Genomic DNA, 20,149 nt, shown 5'->3' with positions numbered 1-20,149 from the left:
TATTAGGCAGCAAGTGAACATTTTGTCCTTAAAGTTGATGTGTTAGAAGCAGGAAAAATGGACATGTGTAAGGATTTGAGTGAGTTTGAGAAGGGCCAGATTTTGATGGTTAGATGACTGGATCAGAGCGTCTCCAAAACTGCAGCTCTTGTGGGGTGTTCCCGGTCTGCAGTGGTCAGTATCTATCAAAAGTGGTCCAGGGAAGGAACAGTAGTTGGACCGAAGGCTGGTCCATGTGGTCCAATCTGATAAACAAGCTACAGTTGCTCAAATTGCTGAAGAAGTTAATGTGAGTTCTGATAGAAAGGTGTCAGAATACACAGTGAATGACGGGTCAGGGCCGTTTTAGCAGGGAAAGGGGGACCAACATGATATTAGGCAGGTGGTCATAATGTTATGCCTGATTGGTGGAACATTCTGCTCATTTAGCCACTCAGAATAAACTGTTTAATGAAGTCACACAGGACATCTTTAAGTAGCAAAACATAACTATTAGATAAACACAAAATGAATTTTTTATGAGTTTCTGGTTGTCAGTGAAATGTGGTTATAGTGAGAATGTTCTTTTAACTGAGAAAAGTTTGTGTCTCCAATCCACTTACTGTCGTGTTTTTAGAAGGTGATAGGAAACTGGATAACCTGGAGAAAACACACACAGGACTCAGGAAACTAACTTGTGCTAGTGGCTCCTTTCTTCACAAGAAGGCGAAGTCAGTTAGTTTATCATGGGCTAAGTACAATACTAGTACTAGTTCCTACTCACATACCCCAGAGATGTAGATTTATTTGATTATGAATAACACAATGATATAGGCTATACCCTTTCTTCAATCATACACACATAGTACTTTCAGATATCATGCATTGCATAAAAATAGATTGTATATGATTTGTAATTTTATTGCAGTCTTAAGCAACTAAAGAAAGCTTTCCATTATGTGTGACAGAATGAATAGAAAATGATGATATGGACACCCATAATTTTATATCATACACCTATAATCAATTCCAATCCTTCTTTTCTCTTGAGTGAACAAAGTTATCTTGTCCACCATGTAATCCTTTGGACACAGTGGTTTAAAGAGATATTTTGAGTTTAAAGTGAAATAAAAATATTTGTAAAAATATGCTTCAAGTGTCCTGTATTGATCATTTATTTTTCATATAAAACCTCAGATGGAGTGGTGAGTGAGCCTGTCGGTCACATTAGGTGTTTTCAGGGTAAAATAATGAATAAAGCCTGCTACTGCTTTCAGGTCAGCTGTGTTGAGCAAAGCTATCACTGCACTCAAAATACATGCTGCTCTTTAATCTTATTCTGTTAATACTTCTACTAGGTATGTTCGTTTTAATAGAATAATTACATTTTTTAATATTTCATTCAGTTTTTACATTTTTCTTTTCTCTTTTTTCCACAGGGAGCACATCAATGTAAATGACTGAGCATCTTATAGCAGAAGAGCATGTCTTGGAAGATAATTATGTCATTCTGTCCTCCAATTTCACTGCTACTGCAGGTGATTATATACCAGAGTTTCGTGTCTCCATCTATGTATTTGATTCTGGAAAGCAGTCAAAGCTGAGAGATTGTGATTTTTTTTTTGACATTGATATTTTTTAAATAAATAACGTACTTGTAAACATATTCTGTATTTTAATTTTGTTATTCAGTGTAAAGAATGTAAATTCTCACTTTTATGCCGATGTATGCCAGGCAGCTGTGGAATTGTGTAAATAATACCTTACTTTGGATAAAATTAAAGGAAAGTTGAATGAAAGAAAACTTCAGTTTACCAATGCATGAGTTATGGTGTAGTATATGTACTACATGTGTAGCTTCTGAGAAAATCCATCAGATATTACTGTGAATAAACTCTGGAAAACACTCAAACATTATGAAAAAGATTGTGCTTGATAAAGACCCATATTAACAAATCTAGCAGTAAATGCAGTCAGTCTGCCTAAAGATGTCTAAAACCTGGTTAGTTATGCTGCATTTCTTCAGTAAAGACTTTATCCTGATCAGGGTCACGGTGGCTCCAGAATCTATCATGGACACACTAGGCACAAGGAGGAAACACACCATATCACAGGAGTGGAAAAAGTACTGAGAATCAAGCACATGGACACTAACACACATCATGAAGCCTTGTACATTGTGACTCTTTGTGTACGCCTATTTTTTATGCTGGCTACTGGAACCAGTGCTAGTCTATAGCATTAATGATGAAAAGAAACTTTTTTCAGTTATTTGTTAGCTGAATTTGTACATATTGTAAGACTTTTTCAAATTTAGATGGTGTTCATACCTTCTGAGACAAATGGGACTCATTTAGTCAAGTATTTGTTTACTCCAGCATAGTGAAACATTTTATTTAGGGAGTGCTTTATCAAGGGGAGGCTCATAGCATTAATTACATTGTGTAGCATGTAGCACTACAGAATAACTTAAATTAATTTAAATATATGGTTGAATGCAGTTATTAAATACAGACACAATATGAGATTAATAAAGGGTGTCTTATTCTAGTGAACTGCTTAAAATTATCATTAAATTTAGCAAAAATCAGCCTTAACAGATTTAAACATGACATAAAATATATTATGAACATTCATTGCTTGTTTCAGTCAATTAACTTAAACAATGGATTTATTACATATGATACCAGATCTGACATGACTATGAGTAAAAGTGGGTGGAGCTAGATGTGGTAAGATACAGTTTAGAAAGTTTCACAGAGATCCTGCCATTTATACCTACTGCAAGAGAGACACAACAGTCATGTTACTCTTCTTTATTTTCATAGTTGTTAAAAACATTGGTAAGTCATTTATTACACACTTTATACACAAACTTTAGTTGAATGCTGGAAATAAACTGATACTTAATCTGATACCTAAACATGATTAATTAACTTACACAATGAAAATAGAAATGTTTATGTTGTTGTAATGTTTTATAGCAGGTGCTGTTGACAGCAGCATTACACCAGAACAAACCATCATATCTTCAAGTGAAGGCAGCAACATCACACTGACCTGCACATATGATGATTCAGCTAACTATCTCCACTGGTATCGACAAAAACCTCAATCAGGACCCGAATATCTCCTGCAGATTCATAAATCCACAGATGGTGTCACTAAATCTGAACATGACCCACGACTATCCATCAAAGTTCATAAAAAGGACAAGAAAGTAGATCTGGAGATCTTTCCTGCTGCAGTATCAGACTCTGCACTGTACTACTGCACCATGGAGCCCACAGTGACACAAAACTCAAACACACTGTACAAAAAGTCAAGCTGCATTTGTTTCTCAGCAGGGGGAGATGTTTACCTGTTTCATTCAAATACACTTTTCTTTCTTAATTCTCAGACTTTTTACGTTCGTTTGCTTGAATATCAACAATGATCGTCTTGGATATGTTGCTAATGCTTATTGGTTGAATAACCAGAGAAGAATAGATCCGTTAAAAATAAATGTTAATATTTAATAAAAAAATATATATTTTTGCTAATGCTCATGGTGTTATTTTGTTATTCTCCTGATGTAATAAAATATAATACAAGGTTTAATAACAATATGTATTTAAGTATTTTAAGGTGCTGATTTTTAATGTAACACTAGTGAACTGAAGACTTCACTCTTCATTATTTGGCAGATTATAAAATAGCACTTGAAATCACAAGTTCTACTTGAAATGGAAATGGTTGCTCCACTCCAGACTCTCACTGTGCTGCCACATGTTCACTCAGTCTCCACAGCACTAAGTGCAGTTCTCATAGCCAGTGGTGGCAGCTTTATTAATATTAATTCTAAAATATGAATTCTTTGATGAACAGTTATTTCTGTGTTTATTGTGCTTGAGATCTGACGTGTTCAACATATGTTTCTTTGCAGGTTTACTTTGGTCTTGAGTCTTGAATAATAAGAATGTCCACTAGTTTGATTTCCCAGTGTGCTTTTGACATTGATTGAAATACTTCAGCACTTAATTGCTGTGGGTTTTGGGAATATGTCTGTTACCCTCTGAGACCCTGCATCTGTGGAACCTGTAAAAGAAAAACCTGTCTGTTTAGGAAACTCAGTCAGATTTTTGTTTCAGGCCCCAAGTCACAAATGATCCTAATTATATTTGATAATAAATCTGTACTACTGTTAATAATTAGGGGTGAATCAATACTTTTCTGTGAACTGCAAAGTGCAGCTGCTGTGCCTGGATCCATCAGCTAAACTAATTTTTTCACAGTGGCTTTATTAAGCAGATGTCTATATCAATTACATTAAAATCAAAGTCAGATCAGAGTAAAATGACAACATAAAACAGACAAAGAAAGAAAAAAGGCGGGTTTGTTCATTACCTCAGTGAAATACAGTATAACAGGTTTATCACAACAAACAAATAAGCTCAATATATATTTATATCCATGACAAGATGTAGGACAGGACTTTCTTAATGGCCAATTCAGTGGAGTTGAGTTTTATAGCTGCTTTCATTCATGAAAATGACAAATTCAGCAGTATTTAAAGAGAAATATATGGGGGTTATGAAGACATACTTTTGTGTGAATATTTCTTCTGTATTCTCAAATAAACCTTATTCTTTTAATGGTTCTAACAATAAGCCACCTTCTGCTGTACAAATGACACACAGAGGAAGGTAAATAAACAAAACAAATTTCTACAAACAAAACCAATAAATACCACTGCTAAGTACATTTAATCCAGTAAAACTGTCTTAGATAGAATTTCACAGAACAATGAGGCAATAGAACAATCTGTAAAATTACTAATGGAAAGTAACACAATATAAAAGACACTGTGAGAACCGTGTGACCCAGTGATGGGTTTAGTTTACACACCAACAAAACCAGGGTCACACAGTGCAATCACAAACACCACCTACTAAAGAAAGGACTTCATTACATATTATAACAATTCCTGAATGTCCATCCATTAAAAGATTCTTATTTTATTAATGAGAGAGAGAGAGAGAGAGAGAGAGAGAGTCCCAAAAACAAGTGATGTAACTAACAATGTCAAAATATCACAGGTAAATGGTACGAGTGAATCCATGGCTTAGGACCACATTGTTTTATTAATACAAAAACATTTCTACAGATTTATATAAACAGTATACAGTATAGAACAGTTATCATGAATATGCATAAATACAAGTAGGTGGAGCTAGAGGTGGAGATGTACATCAAATAGTAACACTGACATTCATTTCTAAAGCTAGAGGTTTGAACTAAACACTCAGGAAAACAATGTTGTTCCTCTTCGTGGTGTTTTTCACTCTTGCTGATGTTGGTAAGTCATATACACTGCACACAAAATATTATTTTTTCTAATTAAGAAGACACAATTTTCCATGTGAAATGTGTCATTTATGATTAAAATATCACAATATTGTTGTAATGTTTTTATAGCAGAGGCTGCTGACAATAACATTAAACCAGAACAAACCAATGTATTTTCAATGGAAGGCAGCAACATCTCACTGTCCTGCACATATACTGGATCATTTAACAGTCTCCACTGGTATCGACAAAAACCTGGATCAAGACCCGAGTTTCTGCTGCTGATTGATGAAAGCAGTGAATATGTCACTGAGGCTCAACCACCTCATCCACGATTGTCCATAAAACTTAAAAAAGAGCAAGATAAAACGAATAAGAAAGTGGATCTGATCATCTCCTCTGCTGCTGTATCAGACTCTGCTCTATACTACTGTGCTCTGGAGCCCACAGTGACAGGAAATCCAGCTGCACTGTACAAAAACTTTCACACAGTTTTGTTATATTGAAAGCAGCTCTTCCAATGCTTTAGTGAAAGTTACATGTCCTTTTGGGGGATTCTGTCAGGGTCATGGTTGATATGGTATGAACTTTGTTCACATGAGGTAGGAAAACACCCTTTGCAGAGCTCCATATACAAACCATATAGTTACCATTTCACACACTCATTCACAAAAAAGCATTATTTCTCCTAGAAAAATGTCCTACTGTCATGTTTTTGGAGGTGATGTAAAACTGCACACAAACTGACAGTAACCTGAACTCCTGCTTTCAGTATGTGTTTACTTAAATGTGCTCTGGACAGGTTTCCCATATGAGGCTGAATGTAAAGCCAGGATGTTTCAGTAAGAATCAACAATCTGACAACAACATTGGTGACACTGTCATGTGATGCTGTGGGGTGGAGCAATTTTGAAGCTTTATGGTGTTAACATATTAGATTACAGAAAGATCTCCACTATTTTCACTGAGCTAAGACCAGTCATCATGTCTGTGTGGTGATGCAGTGTGAAAATGCAGAGGAGTTCAGACTAAAGTATTTCCTGTTGATTATTTAAAGGTTAAAAACATTATGTTCTCTTCTCTATGACAGGTGACAGATTCAATAGCCTTCTGCAGGACTTGAAGAGCTGGACACTGGGTGAGATCGCCTGTGCTGCGGGTCTGTCAGTGTGTGTGTGTGTGTGTGTGTGTGTGTGTGTGTGTAAATAGTGCCCTTTGCACTTACCCATTTGTTTTGGGTTTTCTGTTTGTTAATGTATTAGTTATCACAGTATGCATTTGGGGCTGCTATTTTATTTTATTTCATTTTTAAATGGACGGGTTTTAAGCTGTAGCTGGGCTGGAAATCTTAGGTCCAATCCGGAAATCACTGGTTACTATGGTTACCGCGTCCTGCGGGGAGAAAGCGCTCCTTCTGACAACACTCAGCCCCTCACGGTAGGACGATCTTTATCCTTTAATGTCACACTGATTTTACAATAAATATACAATAAACAATAAATATACAACATAATATAACATAATATACAATACAATGTAATATTTACCCCAGTAGTAGGACACCTTTAAGAACCCTGGCTACTGTTTAAAACTTAAACATGCTAAGTCTTGTGATTGGGCAGCTTGCTAGCTAGTGTAAATAATAAATTATAGATTAATGTTATCTACTGAGAGAGCTTGTCTGTTTGTTGTAATTATTACACAATTGTTTGGGTCAGTTGATGTAAATATAATATTTAGTTAGCCTGCTAGCAAACTTGCCTACTGGTGCTAATGCTAAACTCCTGAACCAAGCTATGTTATCTAGCTAGCGAACCTCGCTAATCATTTCATTTACACAATATCATATAGAGTGTAAAGCTTGCTGAACTCGGGTGAAGGTTTTAATAATTATTCCGTATAATATTTAGATAGATTTCGGATGATGGACTGGGACAGGAGGTTTTTGAGACTTTAATCAGTCACCATGTACGGTGAATTTACACAAGCTAATGCTAATTAATGCTAATATTTGTCTGTTTATTCTCAGCTTAACTAGCTTACAAACTCACAGGTTTATTAACATTTCAGCGTTAAAAAGGAAATTTTGTTTTTTTACTTCTCCCTTTTTAAAAAAAAAATAAAAAATCAAAATCCTCTATTTCTGGGTGTGGGTGAAAAAAAACACTGGTTTATCTACACTGTTAGCAAGCCTGGATAATTAACTTGGTAGCATTATTAAGATAAATATCGTAATGAGTAATGCAAACCTTTTAACCGGTAAACAAACCTTTCCTTTATTTTACACAAGCTGTTTTTACTGTAAGGAACGTGACAGAATGTTAGATGTGTTATTATGAAACTGCGATGAGAAGAAGCACTTATGATGGGGCGGCAGGAGGAAATGTACAGTACATCATCTTTTTTGGAGAACAGGACATGTTTAGACTTACATCCTGCTTCGTGTTAAGGTGTAAATTAAGTAGCCATCTAGAACACCATAAGTGAATTACAGAGATTTTTTTGTTTTTTACGTTTTAACAGGATGCAGTTGGCGTACAGCTGGCCTCCGTGGCTCCGATTCGGTTCCTGAGGACTCCTTCTCATCGGGACTCCATCAAAGCAGAGCTCTCCGGGTCCTGTGTAAGCTTATGAATGCCTGTGTAACATGACAGCTGTTTAAATCTGAAAGACTTTGATAATAGAGAACTCCATTAGGACTCCATTATGTAAAGTTAATTTCATTTTGTAACTTTTCTGCTCTCTGCAGGCCTACCACTACAACCTCGTGGACGTGTTTTACGAGCTGCTTCTCTGCGGATACTTCACGAAGGGCTTAACGCCTCAGCCAGTAAGCGTCTTATCGGGAGATTTAAAAGCGATGCTTGAATGTAGTTTGAGAACAGGATCTATTTTATTTCATTTTGTTTTCCCATATTTTAAACCCTGACATTAATGGAGCTTGTCTTCTCCCTTTCCTAAAGCTTCAGGGAGGACTCTCGGAGCGCCTGCTTGCGCTCATCAAGTGGGATGTAGACGTTCGGGAGCCTGGAGCAAAGATCTACTTCACAGTGCTTATTGTAAGTGTTCAAATATCTTCTGATGCCACGTTACACAAATGGTCAGCATTGTATCTCTAAGACAGTGACATTACACTGGATTTGTGTTTGTGTAATTTGTTGATAGGATCAGCTTACAGGCCTTTTTGTGGTACTGTTCTCTCAGCCCCTGGAGCTCTACACCGACTCGCCAGCTTTAGCCAGCACGGTTAGGCATCTCCTCGGGCAGCATGTCGAGAAGAAGATGGTGAAGACTTTGGAGAGGCTCTTGGCAATGTCCTTCCCTTACTTCTACACCTTCCCAGTACCCACCAACACAACACACACACACAAACACACAATTTATTGCACAAGTTCCCATTCCATACGTTGTTACAGTTCATATTTTGTCCCTACATTGCTCAAGCACTCCACAGATGAGTATAAATTGATTTTGTAACATTTCAATTGTCACATTTTAAAATATCTCTCTTCTTTTTCCCCTTGACAGGTCTGCACAACGATCCCAGGACTTTAGGACCAGAATTGCACATTCTGCTTTATTGGTACAAACAATATCCTATAATTATATATCCTGTAATTTTTTTTCCATTCATACATTCATTTATTCTTTCATGTGTTTATTATACCTGTGTGTATAAATGTATGTTACTTTACCAAATGTGAACTAAGATCCAGAACAAAATGTGAGCACTCCAGACCATAATTCCATTGTATAGTTACAAGAAGTTAAAATGGATGAATAAGAAAAGTGTTAGTCAAATTTGCTTTCCTTTTATTGATCATAATGAAATTCATCAAGATTGAGTGAAAATGAAATGAAAATGGAAATTGTGTATTAACATTTGTATTTTCAGTTAAATGGATGTACAATGTCTGCCAAATTTTAAATGGATCAGCAAAAATCCATTCACAGTTGCATTTCCCAGGTCTTAAGTGTTACGACCCTGACCTGTGGAAACAGCACTTACTCTTCCCTGCACCACCTTCCATTCACAAACCTGTGCTCCACCTCAGTCCTGCCTCCACATATGGCTTTCATGGAGGAGGTGAGAGGAAGAAGCCCTTTCTCTCCAAAAAAACATGGCAGCATCTTAACAAATTTGGGAACAATATTTTTTTTGGACTGATGGTTAATCATTATTCATAGTTTCATGTTTGGTGAAGGTCAAACAGAGTTTATCACAACAAACACCTCATACCAAGTGTCATGTTGGTGGAGGGGTGAGGATTCGGTTGTTTTGCAGCCACAGGCTCTAGAAAACTTTTAATCATTTGGACATTGATGATCTCCACTTTATATTAGAATATTCTTGAGACAAATGTAAGACTGTCCATGAGCTTATGTTGGGCTGAAACTGGGTCATATTAAAGGACAATAATCACAAGCACACCAGCAAATTTGTCTCTTTAAGGATGCTGAATCTGAGGACTTGTTTTTGTCTAGGTTAATGTCAGAAATACAGATAAAAAAGAAAAAGACGGGTTATTCTTGTGTTCTGATATGCTGAAATGCTGTAATGATTCCAAATGAATCTGTGAATTGAAACTGGGAACTATTCCCAGCGTGGTGAGCAATACTTTTGTTTTAAATATATTGATGGTTCTTGATGTAAATAATGTATGTGTCTATTTAAATTCAGCTCCTGCAGATGGCAGTACATGACATGAAAATACTCTAGAACTGAACCTGATTGGACCTGGACACAACAGAACCATGTGGAGTGTTAAAGTGGCCATGAACATTAAACCTGAACAAAGCTTCAGCACAGATACATGGTGTGTGGAGTGCAGTCCGACTGAAACACTTGAATTACTGCAGAAGCTTAATACAAGATGCTTATGTATTTGTGCACATGCTCTCAAACACCACCTTGTTAGGGGTTTTATATTATTATAATTTTATGGGGAATTTTTTCAAATCCTATCAATCACTACAGTACCTCTGGTGTTTTGTTTAGACTTTAAGGGTGTACTATAAATCTGCTGAAGAATTTAATTTCACAATAAGAATTGTTTGTAATTGCAACAATATATTTTGTAGATTAGAAAAGGTTTAAGTTCATAGAAATAGGAAATACAGGAACTAAATATATGAATCTTTTGCTCATTATATTCTTTTAGAACATGTGTGTGTATTTTACATAATGTGGCAAATCCTGCACTCTGATTGGTTAAAACAGAGGGAATCTACAGTTGAGGCTTTGTACACAAGAAATGCTTAGATGCTTCACTGAAGACAGAGTAGAAGGAAACTTGACATTTACAATAACATAAAAAGGAAACTTTCAGAAGAACAGAGGAAATTAAAACATGATGGTTTTCTGTGTTTCTGTTTTTTACCATGTTCATAGGTAAGCTTATATTTTATATATCCCCATATATCATGTTTAAATGTTTTATAACTAATAAAGAAATGTTTCCATGTGTGAGTGTTTTAGATTGTAAGCATGTACTGTATGTATACTGTATAATATAAAATGATAATATTCTGAAATAAATGTCCTCTTCAGGTGAGAGCACACAGGACAGCATTACTCCAACATCTTCTGCTGTCTATGGTAAAGAGGAGCAAGCAGTTACACTCTCCTGTGATTATAAATACACTGTTTCTATGAACAATCTACAGTGGTATCGACAATATTCCAATGCAGCACCAGAATTCCTCGTTCTGTTGACGGAATCGGGAGGGAATCAGACAGGTGATACTCCTCATCCTCATTTGTCTGCTAAAGTTCATAAGAGTCTGAAGCGTGTGGATTTGGAGATCTCGCCTGCTTCAGTATCAGACTCTGCACTGTACTACTGCGCCTTGCAGCCCACAGTGACAGGAAAGTCAACTTCACTGTCCAAAAACCTACAGAGACCTCAAACATGAAAGTGTTAAAGAATCACAATAAGAAGAAAAGACTGGAAGCTATGCATAACATCAGCATTCTGATTATTGATCCAATAGAAATGTATGTATATAACCATATATGAATACTTTATTTGAATTGAATAGACAAAACATTCTAAGTGAATCCAAATACAGATAGAAAAGTTAGGTGTGTGTTTGAAGAAGCCACATGTTCACTCCCTCTGCAGTATTAAGTGCAGTTCTCATAAACAATAGTGGCAGGTGTGATGGTTTATTTACTTAATGACAGTGTAAAGATCACATGCTGGAAAATTTAGATATTGTAAACTTTTTTGACAAGCAGCTGATTTGACTTTTTTTTTTTTTAATTTATTTGTTTGTTTGTTTGCTTGTTTGTTTGTTTGTTTTACTGAGCATGAGATTTAATGTGTTCATCATGTGTGTCTTTGCAGGGTCTTTAATATATTTTTGAGAATTACAGGATACCTGAAAGTATGTATAACTAAGAATAAGAATTGTGGAAAATAAAAACACAGTTTCCATCACACAATCAGGAAATAAATAAGCTCTACTGAAATAGTGCTCCATAATCCATTCTTGAGGTAGATGAGCTACAACAGCTAAAGACCACATCGGGTTTCATTCCTGTTCACCAAGAACAGAAATCTAAGACTACAGTAACAACCCTGTAAATGACATAAATCATACTAAAATATTTTTTAAAATCCATAGCAACCACATGGGACTCCATTACAGCTTCCTAGTGTCACCCTATCGAACAGATGAGACCTTGTAACAGTTACCAAACCATACCCCACCAGCCACCTGAGTTTCATTAGCAACCAGCTAATTCAATTTTATTACCAACTGGAATCATTTTTAAACTTACTGCAAATGTCACAGAAACTACTTGAAGCCTCATAATATTCACCAAGCTATACTGGAGCAACAGTACAGTTTCCAGCAAAGAAGCTACAATCCTGTAAACTTGACCTATACTGAAACCTCCACCTGACACTAAAGTAAGCTTGTTCTACAAGAATTGATTTTGATCTTCATGTCCACCGAGATTAATGATATATTTGGCCCAATGGCAAGAGCTCCTTGCTTGGTTCACACTTAGCGTCTGCATTCCAAAAAGGTTCGAATCCCACAGGAGCCCTCGCTTTATTGTTAACTTGACTTTGTGTAACCGAGTTCCTTTTACTCGGACCCCAGTCCATATGAACTGGAAGGTCACAGAGAGTTACAGAGTACAGTGAACCTCCATTGGCACACAGCAAGCTGAACAGGGACGACCTGGCTCGTTGGTCTAGGGGTATGATTCTCGCTTTGGGTGCGAGAGGTCCCGGGTTCAAATCCCGGACGAGCCCTGGTTTTACATGGAATAGAGTGGGTGGGATAAAACTAATGGAAACTTGCACTGCCGGCTTGGTTCTCGCTTGGAAGCTTGTTTCTCCAGAGGTCCAAGGAGGTTCAAATCCCACTGTAATTACCTCTGAAAATTAAAGCTCCAACCTGGAGCCTATCTCTGGAATACAGGGAGCGGGATGGAGAATGTCACACTTTGTGGAGACATGAACCTCTGAAATATTAATATAATAGAGTACAGAAAGACCTCAGAATATTGTCATTGTACTAACACCATTCATCATGTTCACTGTTATATTCATGTGTCTGTGGCTTTCATTAGGTAAGTTAACATTGATCTTTTCAGAAAGGAGATAATAAATTAATGATTAATTAGCCTGTGTGATGTTAAGAAAAAATAGAATATGAGTTATATAGCTCAAAACTAAAAAATTATTATGTTCTCTTCTCTATAACAGGTGACTCCATGGCAGATTTATTAGAACCACTTTTCACTCATAAAGTTGTAGATGAAGGTGATGATGTTACTCTGTCCTGCAGCAACAAAGACAGTGGTTCAGTAAACAGCCTACAACAGTACAAACAACATCCAAAATCTAAACCTGAATTCCTTTTTTTCATCACTCCATGTGGAGGTAAATCCCTATGCCACCACGTCTGTCTGCTAAAGTTGATGATAAAACTAAACAAGTGGATCTGATCATCTCCTCTGCTGCTTTTAATGTTTGATAATATACAATTAGAAGGTAATTTATTCATAATCACACTCTCTGGTATCACCCAGATGAGGATGGGTTCACATTTGAGTCTTCCTCATATCGTCTCACAGAGTTTTTTCTTGCCGCTGTTGCCTCAGAGTTGCTCATTAGGGGTAAAGTTAATTTTCAACTTTGTAATTTCTATTCTGAATTTCTGTATTTCTGTAAAGCTGCTTTGAGACAATGTCCATTGTTAAAAGTGCTGTACAAATAAAAATGAAGTGAACTGAATTGAATTGAACTGAATTTAATTACCTTTTGGTTATAGACACAGCAAATTTACTTATGAGAGATTTTGTTTAAATCTGGATCCAGTTTCCTATGATTTTCCACAGCAAATTATCATAATTATTTATAAATGTACAAATAATTTAAAAACCACACAAACAGATAAAGGCTTATAGTATTGTATAGATGATGAATCTTGAAATACAACACCAGCCATAATGACTCTAGATTTCTGTCACTGACACTGTGAAGTGATCTGTACAAAATAACACTAAAACTGCATCACTTCCTGGGTGTGGCCTTCTAGAGACGTGTAAAGTTCAGCACATACAGCACTATTATACAGAATCCTCACAGAGCTGTGTTCAGAAATGGATCAACTATACAACTTACTGTACATAGTGAGATACATACCACTGATTCTCACTCTAGTTACAGGTAATTCATTTTCATCAGTTTATCAATAGTTTTAACTATCACAATCATATTTAATCAGTTAATTAATTACATTAATTAATAACCATGTTTTTTTTGGCGATGCTACCCATGCACTTGGAGGGTTGTGGGGCTGTGGTCAAGGGAGGCCTGCCAGGTCGGGAAAGAGAGGCACTCTGGCAGGCGGTCGCAATGGTTGTACCACGCATGCTTCCATTACCAGACGTGATTCAAGATCCAAACCCAGGAAAGGTTTGAAAGGCTTAGGCTCTTGTTGACAAGGTTTGCTGATATGAACTTGCATCCCAGTCTGTTGCAATCAATTCAATTCAATTCAATTTTATTTGTATAGCGCTTTTAACAAAGAGCATTGTCTCAAAGCAGCTTTACATGAGAAACCACATAAGAAAACAACAAACATATGAATAGACAAACAGACAAACAGTCCTAGATGTTATCCCAAGTGAGCAAGCCTGAGGTGACTGAGGCGACTGTGGCAAGGAAAAACTCCCTTAGATGGTATGAGGAAGAAACCTTGAGAGGAACCAGACTCAAAAGGGAACCCATCCTCATTTGGGTGACAATTGTGTGATGTGGATACAGCATGTGTATAGTGTTATGTGAATCAATAAGGAGGTTGTTGTCCATGGCGCTGCTTGAATATCCCAATCCTCACAAGCAGAACCCGGCTGGAGCTGGTCCATCTCCGGATGCCACTGGAGCCGGCACAGTCTCTGTATGCCTCGGGATGGGTAGAAGAAAGGAAACAATGGACCAGCATTAGTGTAGCTGCTGTTCATAATATTAGCAGTACTAGCTGAATGTGCATTTAATCAGATGTACTGGAGTGCAAGGTTATGGGAAGTGTTAGATGTATGCCTGGCTAAAGAGATAAGTCTTTAGTCTACATTTAAACTGGAAGACTGTGTCTGAGCCCCGAACACAGTCCGGAAGACTATTCCAGAGTTTTGGAGCTAAATACGAAAACGCTCTACCCCCTTTTGTGGACTTTGATATTCTGGGAACTACTAGAAGTCCAGAATTTTGTGATCTTAAAGAGCGTGGTGGATTGTAATGTGTTAGAAGACTGGATAGATAGGTGGGAGCTAAACCATTTAGAGCCTTGTATGTGAGTAGAGCTAGTTTATAGTCAATTCTAAACTTAACAGGTAGCCAGTGCAGGGATGATAATATTGGGGTTATATGATCATATTTTCTTGATCTGGTAAGAACTCTGGCGGCTGCATTCTGGACTAACTGTAGCTTGTTTATTGAAGATGCAGGACAACAAACAGGCTTCAAAATAAACAAAAAAAACCCTAAATGTCCCAAAGTAGATGCACTATTTATAATCCACACAACAAAGTATTTTCTAATTCAATTATTGATTAATGTTATGAAATGGAATAAATATTTCTCCTTATTAAAAATCTTTCATTCTGTTATTGTTTGTTTACTGCATGTTCAGGACAGGTTCCAAATGAATGTAAAGCCAGGATGTTTCAATAAGAATCAACACTAACATCACTGACACTGTCATGTGATGCTTTGGGGTGGAGCTTCATGAACCTTTATGATGTTAACATATCAGAGTAAAGAAAGAATATTTTCAATCAGCTGAGACCAGTCATCATGTTCACTGTTATATTCATGTATCTGTGGCTTTCACTGGGTGAGTAAACATTTTTATTATTGCAAAATACAATATTCTTAGATATGAATGAACACATGTTTTTTAAAAAGTAGCAAATTGTGAGTATGTCACCTTCAGGGTCCTGATTAGGACAAGTGGGCTCTTACTGGAGCAAAGCTCAAGGCTTGTTTCTGCCCGGTCTCGAAAGTCTAAACGGAACAGCAATGTCCACCAGTTGCATTTGACAGGCTTTGGCCAGAGTTCTTTGGTGAGAGCTCTTTCCGATTTCCAATTGCAGTGTAAGTGATGGCTTGCGGCCTGCAGCAAAAGCCCCTAAGCCCTGCTTGATTTGAAGTATACACTTGTTCATTTTCTATGCACTAAAGCGCATTTCAAACTAGGCATCACATTGTGGAGAAACTGCTCCAGTCGCCTTCAGGGTGCCGATTAGGACGAGTGGACGCATACTAAAGCAAAGCTCAAAAGCCTTGGGTTGTTTCTGCCCGGTTTCGAACCGGGGGCCTTTCGCGTGTTAGGCGAACGTGATAACCACTACACTACAGAAACTACAAAGAAAATGTTCGGGCTCTCATCTTCAAAATAAATCAATTAAACCAAAATAGAAAACAAAAAAAAGACAATATCAAGACTTTTGTTCGCCAGCGCAAATGAGCAGAAAACGTGAAAACAGTCACGCTACAGAAACTATGTGGGAGTGGGGCCGGATCTCAGTTTCTGCTTGTTCCCAAGGCACGGGTGCTACAGAGCGCAATACTCGAGTCTTATTCGACGCAAAGCACAAGCCCCTGACCACCAAAAGATGTTTCTGCCCGGTTTCGAACCGGGGACCTTTCGCGTGTGAGGCGAACGTGATAACCACTACACTACAGAAACAGAAGCGAAGGAAAGCGTTTCCTTTCGGCGGGGGAACCGCAAAGTAAGTAAATAAATAAATAATCGATCAACACAAAGGCTTAAGCGTTCCTTCAACCGAGTAATGAGTACACAACCACAGGCGTTGGTGGTATAGTGGTGAGCATAGCTGCCTTCCAAGCAGTTGACCCGGGTTCGATTCCCGGCCAACGCACGACCTTTAAACCGCATGTTGGAGCGTGGCAAATGTACGAGGGCCGCCCTTGAAAAGGCAAACGGAACAGGACAGTCCTCCAGCTGTGTTTAGCAGGCTTTGGCAAGAGTGTGACGAAGGCTTCTCTGCTTGTGAGAGGTCTTTCCACAAGTGATTTCCACTTTTGTTCTAAGTGGTTGCTTGCTGCCTGAGGCCAAAAAAAAAACAGCCCTACTTGTTGCTCGACTCGAACAAGCAAACACTTGTTCATGCACTAAAGCCCATTTGAAGCTAGGCACCACATAGTGGAGAAACTGCTCTAGTCTTGTCCTGATTAGGACAAGTGGGCTCTTACTGGAGCAAAGCTCAAGGCTTGTTTCTGCCCGGTCTCGAAAGTCAAAACGGAACGGCAAAGTCCACCAGTTGCATTTGACAGGCTTTGGCCAGAGTTCTTTGGTGAGAGCTCTTTCCGATTTCCAATTGCGGTGTAAGTGATGGCTTGCGGCCTGCAGCAAAAGCCCCTACGCGCTGCTTGATTTGAAGTAGACACTTGCTCATTTTCTAAGCACTAAAGCGCATTTCAAACTAGGCATCACATTGTGGAGAAACTGCTCCAGTCACCTTCAGGGTGCCGATTAGGACGAGTGGACGCATACTGAAGCAAAGCTCAAAAGCCTTGGGTTGTTTCTGCCCGGTTTTGAACCGGGGGCCTTTCGCGTGTTAGGCAAACGTGATAACCACTACACTACAGAAAATATAAAGAAGCAGCTCGGGCTCTCATCTTCAAAATAAATCAATTATTACAGCTGGCATTACTGATATTAGAGAAATACGCTGACCAGCTGCTGTTCAGAGCAGTTCTGTATCTAAGCAGGTGCTCAGTGTAATCTATAGAGTGTACAGATTTGCTGGGTTTCCTTTATAATTGCTAAAATGGTCACTCTGACATCTCTTGGTGGGGACATGTTTTTTAAAATGGCAAGGTTATAGCTAGGTAGAACCTAGGGAAAGTTTAGTAGACTCAAGAATATAAAAAGCATAAATCCAGCTGCACTGTACAAAAATTTTGACAGTTCTGTTATATTGAAAGTTTTACTGAATTGAAGATACATGTTTTAAGGTTTTTCTTCTTGATAAAAAACCTGAACAGACTGTGCTGGTTCAGCACCATCAATGTTTTGGATAGCAGAGGAGCACATGGCTGCCGTGTGGAGCAGCCATGTGAAGGAGTGAAGCGGTGTGAAGGAGTGAAGCATGGCAAAGCTGTTGGAGACCGAAGAAATGAAATGAAAATGCCTTTATTTGTCACATATACATTACAGCACAGTGAAATTCTTTCTTCGCATTTCCCATCCTTGGAGGCTGGGGTCAGAGCACAGGGCACCCCGGGAGCAGAGAGGGCCTTGCTCAAGGGCCCAACAGTGGCAACTTGGCAGTGCTGGTGCTTGAACCCCTGATCTTAACCACCTGAGCCACCACTGCCCCTAAAGGATCATGTCAGAAGTGGGATCCGAACCCACGCCTCCATTCGGAGACCAGAATCCTCCTTACATCAGGGGGAAGGTTTGAACCTTGAGTCTGGCGCCTTAGACCGCTCGGCCATCCTGACACTTAGGCAAGACGTCCCTAAGCCATTGCACTCGTCACTGCTCCACCGTACCTGGACCCCTTTCAGCCCCTTTCAGCCATCAACCATGGCTGTGTAACCATGTTTTCCCTATTTTGCTCCTTTTTCTATTTTCACTGAATTTTGTACTCAAAGATTCTTTTTTTCCCTATGTGCACCAAATAAATACACTGTGAATTTTAACCTTCGCTGTCTCATGTATGTCTGTTAAGCCCTCACTGCCTGAGTAGCTACAACCTGTATTCTCTAATGAGTTAAAGTCATAAAGTTTCTTCCTCATGTCATCTCAAAGGTTTCCTCCATGTAACTGTTTCCTTTCGGTTACTCATGATTGATTTAAATCTACAATTGCAAAGTATTTCATTAAATTAAAGTTTCTGACTCTGTTCACGTTCATTACATTAAAGTATCTATAATTATGTAATGAACCTGTTTACCCAAATAAGTAGCTAAAAAAATTTAACAACCATGAAACCAGGACAACAGAGAAACTAGTTTCACCAAGAAAAGATAACATGGGACATGCCAAAGAAATGAACAAGTGGGCCAGAAATAAAACCAGATTAGTGACCAAAAAACACATTTCCTCTTGAATCCGTTCATTTATCAGCATCTACATACTATATTCTGATTGTACACATGGATATATCGCCAACATACTGCATAATCTATTGAAAGACATACTGCAAAGAAATATACATTTTTAAGTGCTTATATATTTTTTTCACATTTTGTACTGTTACAACCTGGACCTGAAATGAACTTAACTGGGATTACACAGTATATCATGATTATATATATAATACTGTATATTAAATCATGTTTGTTGACTTATTTTGCCACCTATTGGGATAATAGAGATAAGATAGTGTTTTTCCCCCTGAATGTTTTCATTCAATTACTTTCAGAAATGATCATGATTTATAACAAAATTAATTTTTGTGGGCCATATTAGCCAATATCAAGCTATGAACATGGACTTCGAGCAGTGACAGACTGTAAAATTACATCCAAATTCTAACAGCAACATACTGTTTTTCCAAACAGTACGATACAGTAACATACTTGTAAAATCTTAAGCAGGTTACCATAGAATTTAACAGTAATATACAGTATTTTCTTTTTGTGGTATAGACCAGTCAAACACATGCACTGTAAAAAGTAATTGTTGAATCTACTCAAGAAAAACTTGTAAATTTAACTGACTTTAGAAAATTTGTTGATTTAAATTGATTAGACTGTGTAGTGTGAACTAAACTTAAGAGTACTTAAGAGTATTTATTTATTTATTTATAGGTTCTGGGTCTTTTTCCCCTTTGCGCTATAAAATAACCTGGAAACCAGTAAGATTTAAGCTTATTGCCAATCAGCTGCTGCTACATCACAATCCACCATATTTGTATGAACAGAGCTTGATATATTTACTGGCCTTTGGTTAAGTTTCAGCATAGGACGAAACAATTACTATTACAATTATTATTACTATCACAATTAGAATTACTCTTCTAATTTCTTAAACACGCTTTTGTCTCATGCATGCGCAATGTGACAGAACACAGGTGTTTGGAGAATTGACGAAGAAGAACTCAAAGAACAGCACGTTTTAGGGATGTAGTAGAATGACTAGGTATGCTCACAATGATCTGTTTATAAACATCAGTGTCTCTTACAACTTAAATACAATTTTATTTGCTAGTTGTGTGGAAAGAGGAAAAGACATAAAAAGGCACACTGAAGTAGTTTTATGTCAAATGCGACCAGTGCTACGTTGCAAAAATCGACTTTTACTTGTTTCACTTGTTTTATTACATTTCTAAGCTATTTTA

At 37.6% G+C, this 20,149-nt stretch overlaps 6 non-coding genes across 6 annotated transcripts; 2 read left to right on the top strand and 4 right to left on the bottom strand.

Moving 5' to 3' along the window:
* Positions 1-12,506: 12,506 nt before the first annotated feature.
* On the top strand, positions 12,507-12,578 carry trnap-ugg (transfer RNA proline (anticodon UGG)). Its single transcript has one exon. It is a non-coding gene; the product is annotated as a tRNA-Pro (tRNA).
* A 3,546-nt stretch (positions 12,579-16,124) lies between these two features.
* On the bottom strand, positions 16,125-16,197 carry trnav-aac (transfer RNA valine (anticodon AAC)). Its single transcript has one exon. It is a non-coding gene; the product is annotated as a tRNA-Val (tRNA).
* A 254-nt stretch (positions 16,198-16,451) lies between these two features.
* trnav-cac (transfer RNA valine (anticodon CAC)) lies at positions 16,452-16,524 on the bottom strand. Its single transcript has one exon. It is a non-coding gene; the product is annotated as a tRNA-Val (tRNA).
* Positions 16,525-16,645: 121 nt separating this feature from the next.
* On the top strand, positions 16,646-16,717 carry trnag-ucc (transfer RNA glycine (anticodon UCC)). The gene has a single exon. It is a non-coding gene; the product is annotated as a tRNA-Gly (tRNA).
* Positions 16,718-17,378: 661 nt separating this feature from the next.
* trnav-aac (transfer RNA valine (anticodon AAC)) lies at positions 17,379-17,451 on the bottom strand. Its single transcript has one exon. It is a non-coding gene; the product is annotated as a tRNA-Val (tRNA).
* Positions 17,452-18,191: 740 nt separating this feature from the next.
* On the bottom strand, positions 18,192-18,305 carry trnal-caa (transfer RNA leucine (anticodon CAA)). Its single transcript has 2 exons — positions 18,268-18,305; positions 18,192-18,237 (listed from the first exon to the last, which is right to left on the bottom strand). It is a non-coding gene; the product is annotated as a tRNA-Leu (tRNA).
* Positions 18,306-20,149: the final 1,844 nt, after the last annotated feature.

This window comes from Hemibagrus wyckioides, linkage group LG07 (genome assembly GCF_019097595.1).
Source record: "Hemibagrus wyckioides isolate EC202008001 linkage group LG07, SWU_Hwy_1.0, whole genome shotgun sequence".
Taxonomy (NCBI): Eukaryota; Metazoa; Chordata; class Actinopteri; order Siluriformes; family Bagridae; genus Hemibagrus; species Hemibagrus wyckioides.
This window is presented reverse-complemented; position numbering and strand designations above follow the sequence as displayed.